Source organism: Pinus tabuliformis, chromosome 4_1 (genome assembly GCF_031772625.1).
Source record: "Pinus tabuliformis cultivar Carrire ecotype Pingquan chromosome 4_1, CPIR1, whole genome shotgun sequence".
NCBI lineage: Eukaryota > Viridiplantae > Streptophyta > Pinopsida > Pinales > Pinaceae > Pinus > Pinus tabuliformis.
The window spans coordinates 879843022-879858361 of NC_142303.1; the positions used below are offsets into that span (position 1 = coordinate 879843022).

General features: G+C 31.9%; 1 pseudogene; it reads right to left on the reverse strand.

The window, feature by feature from the left end:
* Nucleotides 1-840: 840 nt before the first annotated feature.
* On the reverse strand, nt 841-2162 carry LOC149178999 (histone-lysine N-methyltransferase family member SUVH9-like; annotated as a pseudogene).
* Between the last annotated feature and the right edge of the window lie 13178 nt (nt 2163-15340).

A 15340-nucleotide genomic window follows, 5' to 3' on the forward strand; every position in this document is an offset into this window, starting at 1 on the left:
TAACAACTCTGTCAAAAGAACTTTTTGTCATATATATACTGAACTCTGAAAAAAATTCCATGAAAAGAAAAAATGAGCTAACTACATGGTATGGAATGACTACAATTCTTCTTTATATTCATGGCACAACTTCAGAGCAACCAAGGCACATGTAAAACACTGACCCAAACAAGGCAAGGAGATAGTGCATTCAAATAACACAAAAATATCTGCGCCTATTCCAACACAGTATATATTCTAAGAATCAATGCCATACCCACCTATTTCATTCTCAAGATACCATTGGTTAAAGAGCAACTAAACATAGACTGTAGAAATCAGAAAAAGCCATTTGCTGATTAATTGAATAACTGATTGAGGCAAATTTAACAAGAAAAACAATTATGAATGCAGAGTATGGTTCAGTAGGTGGGCAGAAATCCCTTACTGTATATGAAATATTGCAGCAAAAATCCCTAATTGTATATCAAATATTGCAGCAAAAATCCCTAATTGTATATCAAATGTTGCAATGAGAACTTCGTGTCACTTAATACATCCTCGCGATGCATTGTGAAGAGCCACAGTAGCAGGGTTTGATTTTTATGTTATCATCAGAATCACGAACCTGGTCCAGACCTTAATTATAGTCATAACAAAGCTCCCTCATAGGAGGAATGTTGTCAGCAGCAATCTGTATGCACAAGATGTTATTTATGACCATGATGACAGAAGGTTGCCACATATCATGCTCTTTGCTGCTGACAACAATAATGATTAACAAATCTGCCCACGTTTCCACACTCTGCTGCATCAATAGTGAATCCCCCATCTTCCACGAAGTCAGAGGTTGCACCAGCCTCAAAATTGCACTGCCTTCAAGCCCAGCTCTGGCTGACCAGGCTGTCTTTTTAACTGGAATTTGAATACTGAGTATCCAGATGCCCCTTTATCAAGCCAGTATTTCTGCACATCATAAAGGCCATCATATGTATATATTACATTGAGGGTGGCTTTTCTGTTTTCTTGAATTCCAGTGCTCTTTTGCTTGTATCCACGGATAACTGTCAAGGGTATCTTCCTGTCTATGCTGTTCTTAATAGCCGAGTTTCCGCGTTCAAGTTTCTGGTGTTTGTTCTGCCTTTTGTCCCCACTGTAGTTATTTCCACCATGGCCAGTGTATATCAACAAATACCACCGTCTATATCATCTTCATAACCACTTGATGCAACGATGCTGATAGCTAGTGGCACATTTCCTCGTTTCAAGATATCAATCCCAGCCCGTGTCTGCCGATGAAGACCCACAATGCAGAGCTCAATTCTATAATGAAATTGGTCTCCAACTTCTACTCCAGGAACAGTTCCCACAATTTGTTTACCCGTATTGACATACCGGTTATTATCTCTTAACATTTTGGATGCTTTTAGATCGACACGCAAACATTTACCGGCTAGTGCACGGTCTTGAACTTGGGTTTCATGATTCTGCAACAATTTCCTGCAAGTCACTTGAAATAATCTCAAAGTTTCTTTAACTTTTGACCGGGTCACAAGCATAGAAGGATAGAGTGGATCTGCTGTTCTGATATTCTTTGAAGAGAGCTGCTTAGGGGTTGACATACCTTTATAAGAATGTCCTTTCTTGATCATATGGGCCACCTGATTAGCCTTCTCTATTTTAGGTCGTACCTTGAAACTCATAGGTGGAACAGGAGTTGCATATCTCCCACAGCGAGGAGGAAAATCCCTGACTGCAGATGGTTTCATAGGTGGAACAGGAGATGCATACCTCCCACAGCCAGGAGGAAAATCCCTGACTGCAGATGGTTTCATAGGTGGAACAGGAGATGCATATCTCCCACAGCCAGGAGGAAAATCCCTGACTGCAGATGGTTTGATTGGCTTCTGAAGATTAGGAATAAGGTTACTTTCCTCTGAACCGTTGTTGTTGTAGTCCTTGTCAATTATTATTTTCCCTTTCCCTCCAATTTTATTCAAAGGTTGACTATAATTAGCATTGACACTCTTACCATACTTGAGCTTATGTAAATGTAGATTTTTCAAAGCATCGTCTTCTTCGCTTGGGCGTTTACCCAAAATGCTCTTACCAGCAGCATCATATTGGGAGCAATCAGCCTCACCAGAATATCTGAGAATGTTATATTCCGTTTGGTTTCCCATTCCCACTTCAGGGATCCCCTACCAGAATATATTATATATTATTTCGAACAGTTCCTCCTGTCCATATAAGAAAATGATCAACAGATTGACAAATGTTTCAAAAAAGACAGGTGCAGAAATCACTAACACCATAAAAGCTTGCAATAAGATCACCATAATAGGAATAATTTTCAAGATTCAAGCAAGGAAAATAATTAAAATAACATCATAAAGGCGTGCAATAAGATCACCATAATAGGAATAATTTTCAAGATTCAAGCAAGGAAAATAATTAAAATAAAAGAGAATTTCATAATACAATTAAGAAAAGATCAACTACATTTCACAACAAATAATAAATAATTGCATAAAACATCATATCTATGATGTTTATGGCATCTCCAGTACAAGCCAAGATAATATTTCAGAATGGTCGAAGCAAGGCATTTGACTTAGGAAGCAGTAATGAGTATTATCGATCCTAGGGTTTCTTGAAATAAAAGACTTAGACAATTCGGACGGACACCCTAAATTGGATCCTATCGTTTCTTTTAGATTATCATGCTCACCAGTATCATTCTCCAAATAATCCGGTCATCACATATCTATGAATATCATCCACCTGGGTGATGATAACGCATTCAAGGAATGAAATCAACGGTTGAGGTCGTGCAGAAAACGTCAATTCAATGAAGATCGGTAAAAGATTTAGGAATATGGGCTATGCAAATCTAATCGGGTAATGCATTTTAATTGTTTCTCGATTGCGGTGACAGAACTTACCATATTTTTCATGAATATAAGAGAAATATTTACGCCAATGACAATTATGATTTTTAAACGACTCAAGGCTTCAACTTAAGGATTTCATTGGAATTTTCATAGACCTTTAATGGATCCAAGACTCTCATTTCATAGTTGATAGCCATAAATACATTATTATGGTCATTGCACTAGTTTTATAGTTCATAGTGATAGTTACAAAGGAATTTATTAGTTTTATAGTTCATAGTGATAGTTACAAAGGAATTTATTAGTATGATCACTACATTATTAACTTATGCACAATTGTTGCCCTATCCCTATCAGAAATATTGAAACAATAGATTTGTTGATTGTTTTCTTGGTCTTGTGCAGGGAAGCAACAAAGTACAATTACAATTTTAAAAAATTGGCAAATCAGAGGCAGAAATCACTCATTGTACTATTTTGGTGGCCAAAGGGTACAAGTTGATCTTAGTTCCAATCCTAATCAAATAGTTTGAGAGTTCATAGTGATAGTTACATAGGAATTTATTAGTATGATCACTACATGATTAACTCTATGCACAATTGTTGCCATTTCCTTATTACAGATCTTTAGACATCACATCTCTTAAGTGTCTCTTGGCCTTGTGCTACAAAGCAACATGTTACAATCATAATTTTCAAAATCTAGTAGCATGAACCAAAAACTAGTTAGTGTGTTGCTTTGGAAGCTAAGGGGTACAATTTGATCCTAGTTCCAACCAACCCACCATGTTAGATCTCACATGGATAGGGAAGTCTAAGAGCCCTAATGGTAGTTTTTCAGAGATGGTTTCTAGGGAAACCAATGGTTCAAAATAACCCCTTAGCCATAATATCAAGCTTCCCCCTCCTAAACAAGAAAATGTAATTCAGCCCTAGCAAGTTCATATGTTTATGGCATCTCCAAAGGCATAAGGGAGTGTTGCAAATTGACCTAACCACTACAGTACACATAGGCCATAACAGTGTGAATAACTATGAATGGTTCAAGCCAAACATTTGCCTTTTTCAAATGGAAACAAAAATGATGATTATGGATCTTAGAATTTTCCTTGTGTAATTATTAAAAGCTTTGGGATTATTAATAGAAATCTGACTAAATTACCCACACAAGTTGGATGAAAGCAGTGATGGGAAGGTACTAGCTTTGTTTTACTTTTTTTTACTCTCAGATCTATGAAATAATAAGAGCATAAGTATGGATAACCAATCCAGTCCAAAAGTTAAATGCTGAAATTTGGTCCACACAAATCATATGCTACAAATCATATGCTCCCATGGTAAACTAGACTATATATACTTGAAATATAAAATCCATTGTCATAACCTCCCGTAGAAGATTGTACCATGCAGATCCGTAAAAGATTTAAGAATATCGTAAAAGATTTAAGAATATTGTTTATGCCAATGGCAATTATCATATTGTTTATGCCAAGGGCAGTTATCGATTTAATCTGATTTTTTATATTTTTTTAGTCTAAATTATATTTACCGATCTAGACTTATGATAAATCTTAAAAAAAAATGTTTAAGCTGAGCATATAATTTAGACTTACGCATATAATTTAGCAGGGGGTGACAGAAAAAGTTAGTGATAAACGTACTCCGTATCGCAGATCTTGCTGCACTTTCTCTTCTCTTGAGCTGCAACGCAACAATGTAGACCCCGCCGAGGCTGCGTCGTGTGGAGATGTTACAGCTCGTACAGTTGAAAATATCACCAAAACTTATGATGTTGCGACAAAACTTAGGATTTTACTGATCTAGCCTTTTGATAAATCTAAAAGAAAGAAAAAGTGAGTGATAAACTTACTCCGTATCGCAGATCTTGCTGCACTTTCTCTTCTCTTGAGCTTCAACTCAACAATGTTGCAGACGCCGCCGCCGAGGCTAACACGCTGGGTCGTGTGGATTAGCACCAAATTGACCACGACTGGCACTTTGGATTAGCACCGTCCAAATGGTACTTTGAGCTTTCGATTTAATACGTGGATTCTTTCAAGTCCATGTGGTATGGATCCTTTCAAATTCAGTTAAAGTTATTTAAGTTACGAGGTGTGTTTGTGACCATTGTGCTAGCTTCAAAAAATTCAATTAAGTTATTGTGTTTTGGGTCTTATTAGGTTGGAATATTAGGGTTTTAATTAATAGTGGGTCGCTTTAGTTTCCAATTAAGTTACGTTATTTAAGTTACGTGGTCAGTTTAGTTTCCAATTAAGTTATGTTATTTAGTGTGTTTGTGACCATTGTTTCCCTATTTAATTAGGTTGTTTAGCTTTATTGTATATGTTTTTTTTATATTTATGGTTTAGGAATATAATATATTTATTAATAAAATTTATAAATTAAACAATTTAAAGTTAATTTTTTAAATTTTTTATTAGAGTTAAAATTAACTAAAAATATACTCTTAAAAACTTAACTTCATCTATTATATATATATATATATATATATATATATATATTGTCAAACCTAGTTCCAGGAAGTCTCTTTTTTCACTCTAAAATAGCTTAACTCTAGATCTACCAAGTGTCTCTTTTTGCATTTCAAGATATTTGATCCCTCCATAGGCTTTACATGGCAATAACATCTCCTAGTAGCCTTTTTCTTTTAGCATTAATTTGGAAAATGTTTTAAAATAAAATAAAATTAAAATATCTATATCATAATTTGATTTTGAAATGAGTTATGGTTTTCTAGCTACTGGAATTGATAAAACCATGGTACTGGCCCATCCTATTGTAACAAATCCTCTTTACAAGCTATTATTATTATTATTATCCAATTTTACATCAAATTGGTGTATTGAAACAAATAGTATTTACAAGCTAATACTATTATTACTATTATTATTATTATTATTATCATCTAATTTTACACCAAATTAGTGTATGAGCACTGACCCAATCCATACTACCTTTAATTTTATAAAATGTTATTAAAAGAAATAAAATAAAATAAAATAGTTATATAATATTTTGATTTTGAAATGAGTTATGGTTTTCTACCAAGTGGAATTGATAAAACCATGGTAGTGACCCATGGTATTGTAACGAATATTATTTACAAGCTATTATTATCATTATTATCCAATTTTACACCAAATTGGTGTATGAGGTCCTCTTTCCTTTTAGCTTTAGTTTTGAAAATGTTATAAAATAAAATTGAAATAAAATATTTATAAAATATTGGTGTTTGAGGGGGGCCACTTAGTGACTACTAAGTCTAGTAAGACATACATACTCTACAAGGCTCCATTTTTGAATGTGTAACCTCTTGCAACCAAACAGTTGTTAACCATTAGTCCCTATCCTTGGGTTGAATATCCATGGTTAAGAACATTCTAAATTTATTGTAAGTATTGAGTTTTAATTTTAAAATGTTATCAAATTAAATTAAAATAAATTACTTACAAAATATTTTGTATAAGTTATTGGTTTTTCGGCATGTGGTAATGATAAACTATGTATTCCCTCATAATATTGTTACAAAGCCCATTTGGAAGTTAATAATATAAAATAAAATACTTTTCTAGAAGTTGTCAAATTAAATTAAAATAAAGTACTTATAAAATATTTTGATTTTTAAATAAGCTATGGTTTTTGGGCATGTGGTAATGGTAAGCTATGCGTTAGCTCATAATATTGACACGAAGCCTATTTACAAATTAATAACATAAAATTGGGTGAATATTTGTAGTTTAAAATCTTGTTATAATATTATAAGTATTAATTTTTATGTGTTTATTAATTACATTTAAATATGGTTATGGAATTATTGTTTTAATTTATATTGTAAAATGGATCTTAATTTATAATTATTATTTATATCTCATATATTTTACTGAGATCTATATATTGCCATTTTCTTTCATCTAATTTTTTTCATACTTTTATTAATAAAAACACAATTTGAATTTAAAATTTAACATCTAACATTTACACATCTCCCTATACTCTAGAGCATCTTTTGGCACAAAAATAAAATTATTTGTTAAAACATCTTTAAATTTACTTAATTACTTGAAAGAATTAAACTTTAAATAATGATATCTTTTTTAAATAGTTATCTTTTGAAAAATATCAATGGGAATTTTAATGTAAATCTATTAATTATACACACCCATATTATTTAAATATAGTTGTTAATTAAAATATCTTTAAATTAATTTAATTATTTATAAAAAATTAAATACTCATATCCTATTTAATAATTTTACATCTTCTAATTTAAGCTTTATAGAAAAATCAATTCACATTTTAAAACAAAATATTTACACAATTAATATTTACACGACACAAATTAGGAGTCTCTTCCCCATTCACGGATTTAAGGATTTTAATGACTTCCAATAAAATACCCTTGTAACTTTACGGATATAAGGGATTTTAAGGACTTCCAATAAAATACCCTTGTACCTTTATTTTGAGGGGAAAGTCTCTCACTTTGCATCGGAGCATTGACGATACTATTAGAAAACCTTGTAAAAATCAAATAAAATTATATTTAAGAAAGGTGCAATCATATATAGTATGACATTGATTTTGATATTTTCTAAGATTACAGAAATTAATAATTTTTAAAGGTTATTTTGGTTAGATTATTTTGCAGTGAGTCTAACTTGTCAATTAATGTTGATTATGAAATTTATGACCTAGATATGTGATGTTTAGAGACACACCCACATGGGATCCCACTTCATTGTTGCATCTCTCCTTTTAGCCTTATTACAATTGACTAGTATATAATTTGTGAAAATAAGTCTAGGTGGAGAGGTGTGATGCACGTAAATTCTAATTGCACACACAAACAATTCGAGGTCTAGTGAGACATTTCCTTAATATAGAATCAACTAGGAGGGCCTACCTCTTAGAACACTAAATCTATTAGTTATACACACACATATTATTTAAATATAGTTATTAATTAAAATATATTAAAATTAATTTAATTATTTATAAAAAAAAATAAATACTCATATATTATTTAATAATATCACATCTTCTAATTTAAGCTTTATAGAAAAATCAATTAACATTTTAAAATAAAATATTTACACAATTAATATTTACATGACACCAACTAGGAGTCCCTTCGAGAGTCCAGAATTTTAAGGACTTCCAATAAAATACCCTTGTACATCATCTGAAGGCAAAATTCTCATTATTCAATTTACAATATCCTTGTAACTTTATTTTCATCGGAAAGTCTCTCAGTTTGCACGGGAGCATTGATGATGCTATTACAAAATCTTGCAAGAAATAAAATTAGATTATATTTAAGAAAGTTGAAATCATATATCTCAAATTTGGTATGCCATTGATTTTGATATCTTTTAAGATTTAGAGAAATGGATACTTTTTAAAGATTATTTTGGAGTGAGTCTAACCTATAAATTAATGTTGATTATGAAATTTATGACTTAGAGATGTGATGTCTAGAGACACACCCACATGGGATCCTACTTCATGGTTGCATATGTGCTTTTAGCCTTATTATAATTGACCAATATATAATTTGTGAAAATAAATCTATGTGCAAAGGTGTGATGCACATAAATTCTAAGTGCGGACACAAATAATTCCTCGAGCCCGAGAGAGAGGGTCTAGTCACAAATAGACAATCTATGGAATATTTCCTTAAGCTAGAATCAATTAAGAGGGCCTACCTCTTAGAACACTATTTTGCTTGGTGATGATCATCTTTTGTTTCCTTGCTTCGAACAATTGAAAGAAGAAAACAACAACAAACAACAAACAAGATAGCATACAATATTGTATTCAGCCTACTTAACATGTCAAGGAACATTAACCCATAGAGATGTAAAATGACACTTCATGTAGGAAATCAATAGATAGTTGCATTTATATAAATAAAAAAGAAATTACAACGATGCCTTGATGTTGTTGGTCTCCTCTCATGTATCTAGGTTCCCACACTTTTGCTAGCACTTCATCAAGAGCCCCAAAAATAGAGGTTTTAAGGCCTCTTTCCCTCTAGTCTCAAATCACACCAAAGCACATTATTCTCCCTCACACATACACTAGAAAACTTCATACTATAGATGTCTTGCTCATTGATGGTTCCTCTTCAAATGGAGAAGGCCTTATCTCTTGGATTAGTTCCATCCTAATAGGGAAAGGGAGCATAGACTTACCTCCTCAACTCCATCCGACCTAACCATTTATGATACTTCCATTACAAAGCTTCTAGAGCTCGAAGCTTCCAATCCATATTTAAAAAAAAAATCCAAAGGAGGATTGATGTTACTGAGAAAGGGCTCAGTCTATCTGATCGTCGCTAGGGACAGCTGCAATTCCTGCATATCGGCGCGAGGAGTACAGGGGTCATTAGTGTCAGTCTTGTAAAGTGGGGTAAACAAAATATTCTTGGGAAATGATGCAAAAGAGAATTGTTCTCCTCATGAAGAGGGACATAATGGGAGATTTTTAAGGAGGGGAAAACATGTGGGGTTCACTGTAGTGGTCCTCTAGGATTGTTTACGGCAAGTACAAGGATAGTGAAAAAATATTATGTATCAAATGCCCCCTAAAGCATGAAGGCCAAACTAGAGTAAGGAGTGAAATGCTTTACAAGTGTGTGTGGCAAACGAGAGTCCATCATCAGAGAACCTGCAAGCAAGCATAGATACATATACATCGATGAAAAATCTGAATAATAATACATGAATCGTGGTATGGACGCAGCCATCGAGAGAATGATCATGTAAATGGATCCAAGGCATGGGCACAACCATCTAGAAGAAATGATAATAACTAAACCAAGGTATGGTCACATCCATCCAACAATGAGATGCATCACATATAACAACTTATGGTATGGTTGTACCCATTTATCTCAAAGAGACATGTATGTCAACATGATCATGTCATATCACCTCGCAACATGAACTTGTGTAATCTTAGCCGAGGGTCTTGAATTTTAAACCATCCAATAAAAGTACAAATCTTAACATGAATGAATTTGTTGAAGTCAAACATGCTAAGAATTCTCTCGATTACAGGTCAATGATGTGAACCGTTAACAAGTGTGCGAGAAACCACCAATAATGACAATGGATCTCAAGGTACTGGCAGCACAAGTTACAAAATTTGAATAAAGGAGCTCATGTGGAACACCTGTGAAATTACCCGATTGAAAGCCAATGACGTGAACTTGTCGTCGAGTGCGAAGAACTTGCCATTAGGGCATGCAAGCTCTATGGTACTAGAAGGGAGCCTCTGAGTCACCTTCCTAGATAATGATTTGAAGTTTACAGGAAGTGACCATGTCAGAGGAGGGCCATTATGTATCCCACATCATCGACACTAGATAAACGGTTGCAAATGATTTTAGATGGTACAGAGAAACAGGAGTAAGTGTAACTGCAGAGGGACTAACTCTTGAACATGTCGACGACCGAACTCGAGAGTTTGGAAAGTTCAGATCCATGGGATCAGTGATCATGATGACATGGAAGAGATCAAATGGAAGGTAAAGTGAACGGCCCAACCTAGGAAAGTCAATGATTAAGTGAGGATATCCCAACCCGACATAAAACAGAGAGTGTCATGTTCAAGACTGAGTTGTTGATACGACTAATAGGATTTGCAATTTTCCCCACCATTTCTATCACGTACCCCAATTATTTTTTATCGCAAGCTTGAAATGGATAGCATGTGGTTACACTGTACGTTCATCCTTCGCATGAATCCAACCTTGTAAGTTAATTATCCCTAGGAAAGAGAAGCTCATGTCCATCATGGTGATGAATCTAATGTCGTTTAATGCTTTAACGAGTCCAAAAAAGGTGTAACTTGGTATCTTTTTCATGTTTAGAGAGTTTGAAAAAGACACGGGAAAGAAAAATCCACATGGTCCATTTTCGTACATTTTTGCCTCTCAAGCCAGAAAAGGTAGAAAAAAATACTTGAGAGAACCGCTTGACCATTTTAGCACCAAATTGACTACAATTGGCACTTTGGATTAGCACACTCCAAATGGTACTTTGCCCCTTCGATTTATACATTGATTCTTTCAAGTCCATGTGGTATGGTGGACGTCCTCATTAATCAATATGGGGTATGTTTGGGTTCTAATGTTCCATTTCTAATTAATAGTGGATCTATGAAGGTTCAAAATTCAGTTAAGTTAAGTAACTTACAAGGTGTTTTTTTGACCATTATGCTAGATTTATTAATAAAATTTATAAATTAAACAATTTAAAGTAAATTTTTAAATTTTTTTTATTAGACTTAAAATTAACTAAAAAGAATACTCTTAAAAGCTTAACTTCATCTATGATACATATTGTCAAACCTAGTTACATCTTAATTCTAGATCTACCAAGTGTCTCTTTTCACTCTAGAATAGCTTAACTCTAGATCTACTAAGAGTCTCTCTTCACTCTAAAAGAGTTTTTGCATCTCAAGATCCCTCTAGAGGCTTGGTAAATCATTAGTTAAGATCAATCTAAGTTGGCTTGATTGTTAATTATAATTATAATTTTGTGACCTTATCTAGTTAAGATAAATCTAAGTTGGTTTTATTATTAATTAGAATTTATAATTTTGTGTGAAATGATACCTACATGACCTTATGGAGATAAGATAAATCTAAGCTCATTTTATTATTAATTATAATTATAATTTTGTATGAAATGATACCTACATGTTTGACCTTTGGCTTCAAAAAGTGCAACTCAGAGGGGCCTTGGCTACACTAGCCTTTCACCCCATTACCAACTATTCTATGCTAGTGGGCAATTATAAATATATTTATTACTTTTATATTTAATACTTGATTTTATTTTTATTTTTAGTTTTATATTTTACTGATAATTATTATTAGTATTCTTTTAATTTTTTATTTATTTATTTTTTATTTTGTGCGCATTTCTAGTGGAGTTACTTTTAACATTTCATTATTTTTTAATTGACCCCAAATGTAAATGTTTACAAGTATTTACACTGCAATAACATTTCCTAGTAGCCTTAATCTTTTAGCATTAATTTGATTTTGAAATGAGTTATGGTTTTCTACCTAGTGGAATTGATAAAACCATGGTATTGTAACAAATCCTCTTTACAAGCTATTATTATTATTATTATCCAATTTTACACCAAATTGGTGTATTGTAACAAATCCTATTTACAAGCTATTATTATTATTATTATTATTATTATTATCTAATTTTACACCAAATTGGTGTATGAGGCGGACCCACTTTGTGACTGCTACCAATGCATACTAGCTTTAATTTGGAAAATGTTATAAAAAAAATTAAAATAAAATATTTATATATTATTTTGATTTTGAAATGAGTTATGGTTTTCTACCAAGTAGAATTGATAAAACCATGGTAGTGACCCATGGTATTGTAACGAATCCTATTTACAAGCTATTACTATCATTATTATCCAATTTTACACCAAATTGGTGTATGAGGTCCTCTTTCCTTTTAGCTGTAGTTTCGAAAATGTTATAAAATAAAATTAAAATAAAATATTTATAAAATATTTGGATGTTGAAATGAGCTATGGTTTTCTACCAAGTGGAATTGATAAAACCATGGTACTAACCCATGGAATTGTAACAAATCCTATTTACAAGTTATTATTATTATTATTATTATGCAATTGTACACCAGATTGGTGTATGAGGCAGACCCACTTCCCATTTTTGAACCTGTAACCTCTTAAAATAAAATATTTATAAAATATTTTGATGCTGAAATGAGTTATGGTTTTCTACCAGGTGGAATTGATAAAACCATGGCACTCACCCATGGTATTGTAACAAATGCTATTTACAAGTTGTTATTATTATTATTATTATCCAATTTTGCACCAAACTGGTGTATGAGGTGGACCCACTTAGCGAATGCTCCATTTTTGAACCTGTAACCTCATAGAATAAAATATTTTGATATTGAAATGAGTTATGGTTTTCTACCAAGTGGAATTGATAAAACCATGGCAGTCACCCATGGTATTGTAACAAATCCTATTTACAAGTTATTATTGTTATTATTATCCAATTTTACACCAAATTGGTGTATGAGGCGGAACCGCTTGGTGAGTCCTAAGTCTACTAAGGCATACATACTCTACCCTCTCCATTTTTGAACTTCTTACCTCTTACGATGAAACATATGCTCTTAACCATTACACCCTATTCTTGGGTTGAATATCCATGGTTAAGAACATTCTAATTTTATTGTAAGTATTGATTTTTAATATCAAAATGCTATCAAATTAATTTAAAATAAATTACTCATAAAATATTTTGATTTTTACATAATTTACTCATTTTTGGACATCTGGTAATGATAAGCTATGTATTCACTCATAATATTGTCACAAAGCCTATTTGGAAGTTAATAACATAAAATAAAATATTTTTTTAGAAGTTATCAAATTAAATCAAAATAAAGTACTTATAAAATATTTTGATTTTTAAATAAGTTATGGTTTCTGGGCATGTGGTAATGGTAAGCTATGTGTTAGCTCATAATATTGGCACAAAACCTATTTACAAGTTAATAACATAAAATTGGGTGAATATTTGTAGTTAAAAATCTTCTTATATTATAAGTATTAATTTTTCATGTGTTTATTAATTAAATTTAAATATGGTTATGAAATTATGGTTTTAAGTTATATTGTAAAATGCATCTTAATTTATAATTACTATTTATATCTCATATATTTTAATGAGATCTATATATTACCATTTTCTTCTATCTATTTTTTTTCATAATTTTATTAATAAAATCACAATTTAAATTAAAAAAATAAAGTAAATTTAACATCTACACATCTCACTGTATGCTATAGCATCTTTTGGTACAAAAATAAAATTATTAGTTAAAACGTATTTAAATTGGCTTAATTACTTGAAAAACTTAAACTTTAAATAATGATATCTTTTTTAATAATTAGATATCTTTCAAAAAATATCAATTTGCATTTTAATGTAAATCTATTAGTTATACACATACATATTATTTAAATCTAGTTATTAATTAAAATATCTTTAAATTAATTTAATTATTTATAAAAAAATAAATACTCATATATTATTTAATAATATCACATCTTCTAATTTAAGCTTTATAGAAAAATCAATTAACATTTTAAAAGTAAATATTTACACGATTAATATTTACATGACACCAACTAGGAGTCTCTTTCCCATTCACAGATTTTAAGGACTTCCAATAAAATACCCTTGTACATCTTCTTAAGGAAAAACTCTCATTATTGAGTTTAGAATATCCTTGTAACTTTATTTTCATTGGAAAGTCTCTCAGTTTGCATAGGAGCATTGATGATGCTATTACAAAATCTTGTAAGAAATCAAATTAGATTATATTTAAGAAAGGTGCAATCATATATCTCAAATTTGGTATGCCATTGATTTTGATATCTTTTAAGATTCAGAGACATTGATAGCTTTTAAAGATTATTTTGGAGTGAGTCTAACCTATGAATTAATGTTGATTATGAAATTTATGACTTAGATATGTGATGTTTAGAGACACACCCACATGGGATCCTACTTCATGGTCACACATGTCCTTTTAGCCTTATTACAATTGACCAATACATAATTTTTGAAAATAAATCTAGGTGGATAAGTGTGATGCACGTAAATTCTAAATACAGACACAAACAATTTCTTGAGCCCGAGAGAGAGGGTCTAGTCAGAAACAGACAATCTATAGAAGATTTCCTTAATCTATAATCAATTAAAAGGGCCTACCTCTTAGAATGCTATTCCGCTTGGTGATGATCATCTTTCATTTCCTTCCTTCGAACACGTGAACAAGAAAACAATAGCAAACAGCAAACGTGATAACATACACTATTGTATTCAACCTACTTAAGAGGTTAACGAACATTAACCCATAAAGATGTAAAATGACACTTCATGTAGGAAGTCAATAGATAGTTGCATTTATATAAATCAAAAATAGACTACAAGTGGTGCCTTGACGTTGACATTGTTGTTCTCCTCTGAAGTATTTGGGTTCCCACACTTTTGTTAGCACTTCATAGTCAACCGCAACAATAGAGGTTTTAAGGCCTATTTCCCTCTAGTCTCAAATCACACAAAAGCACATTATTGTCCCTCACAAATACACTAGAAAACTTCAGACTATAGATGTCTTGCTAATTATTCTAACTCCAAACTAAAAACTAGCTTTGGCTTGGGAAAAAGAGAGGTTATATAACTTGGATGGATGGGAGATGGTTCTTCCTCTCATGGGAAAAGGCCTTATATCTTGGATTAGTTCCATCATAATGGGGGAAGGGAGCCCAAACTAACCTCATCGACTCCATCCGACTAGCCATTTGAATAAAAATAAATAAATAAAAATAAACCCATTTGAATAAAAATAAAT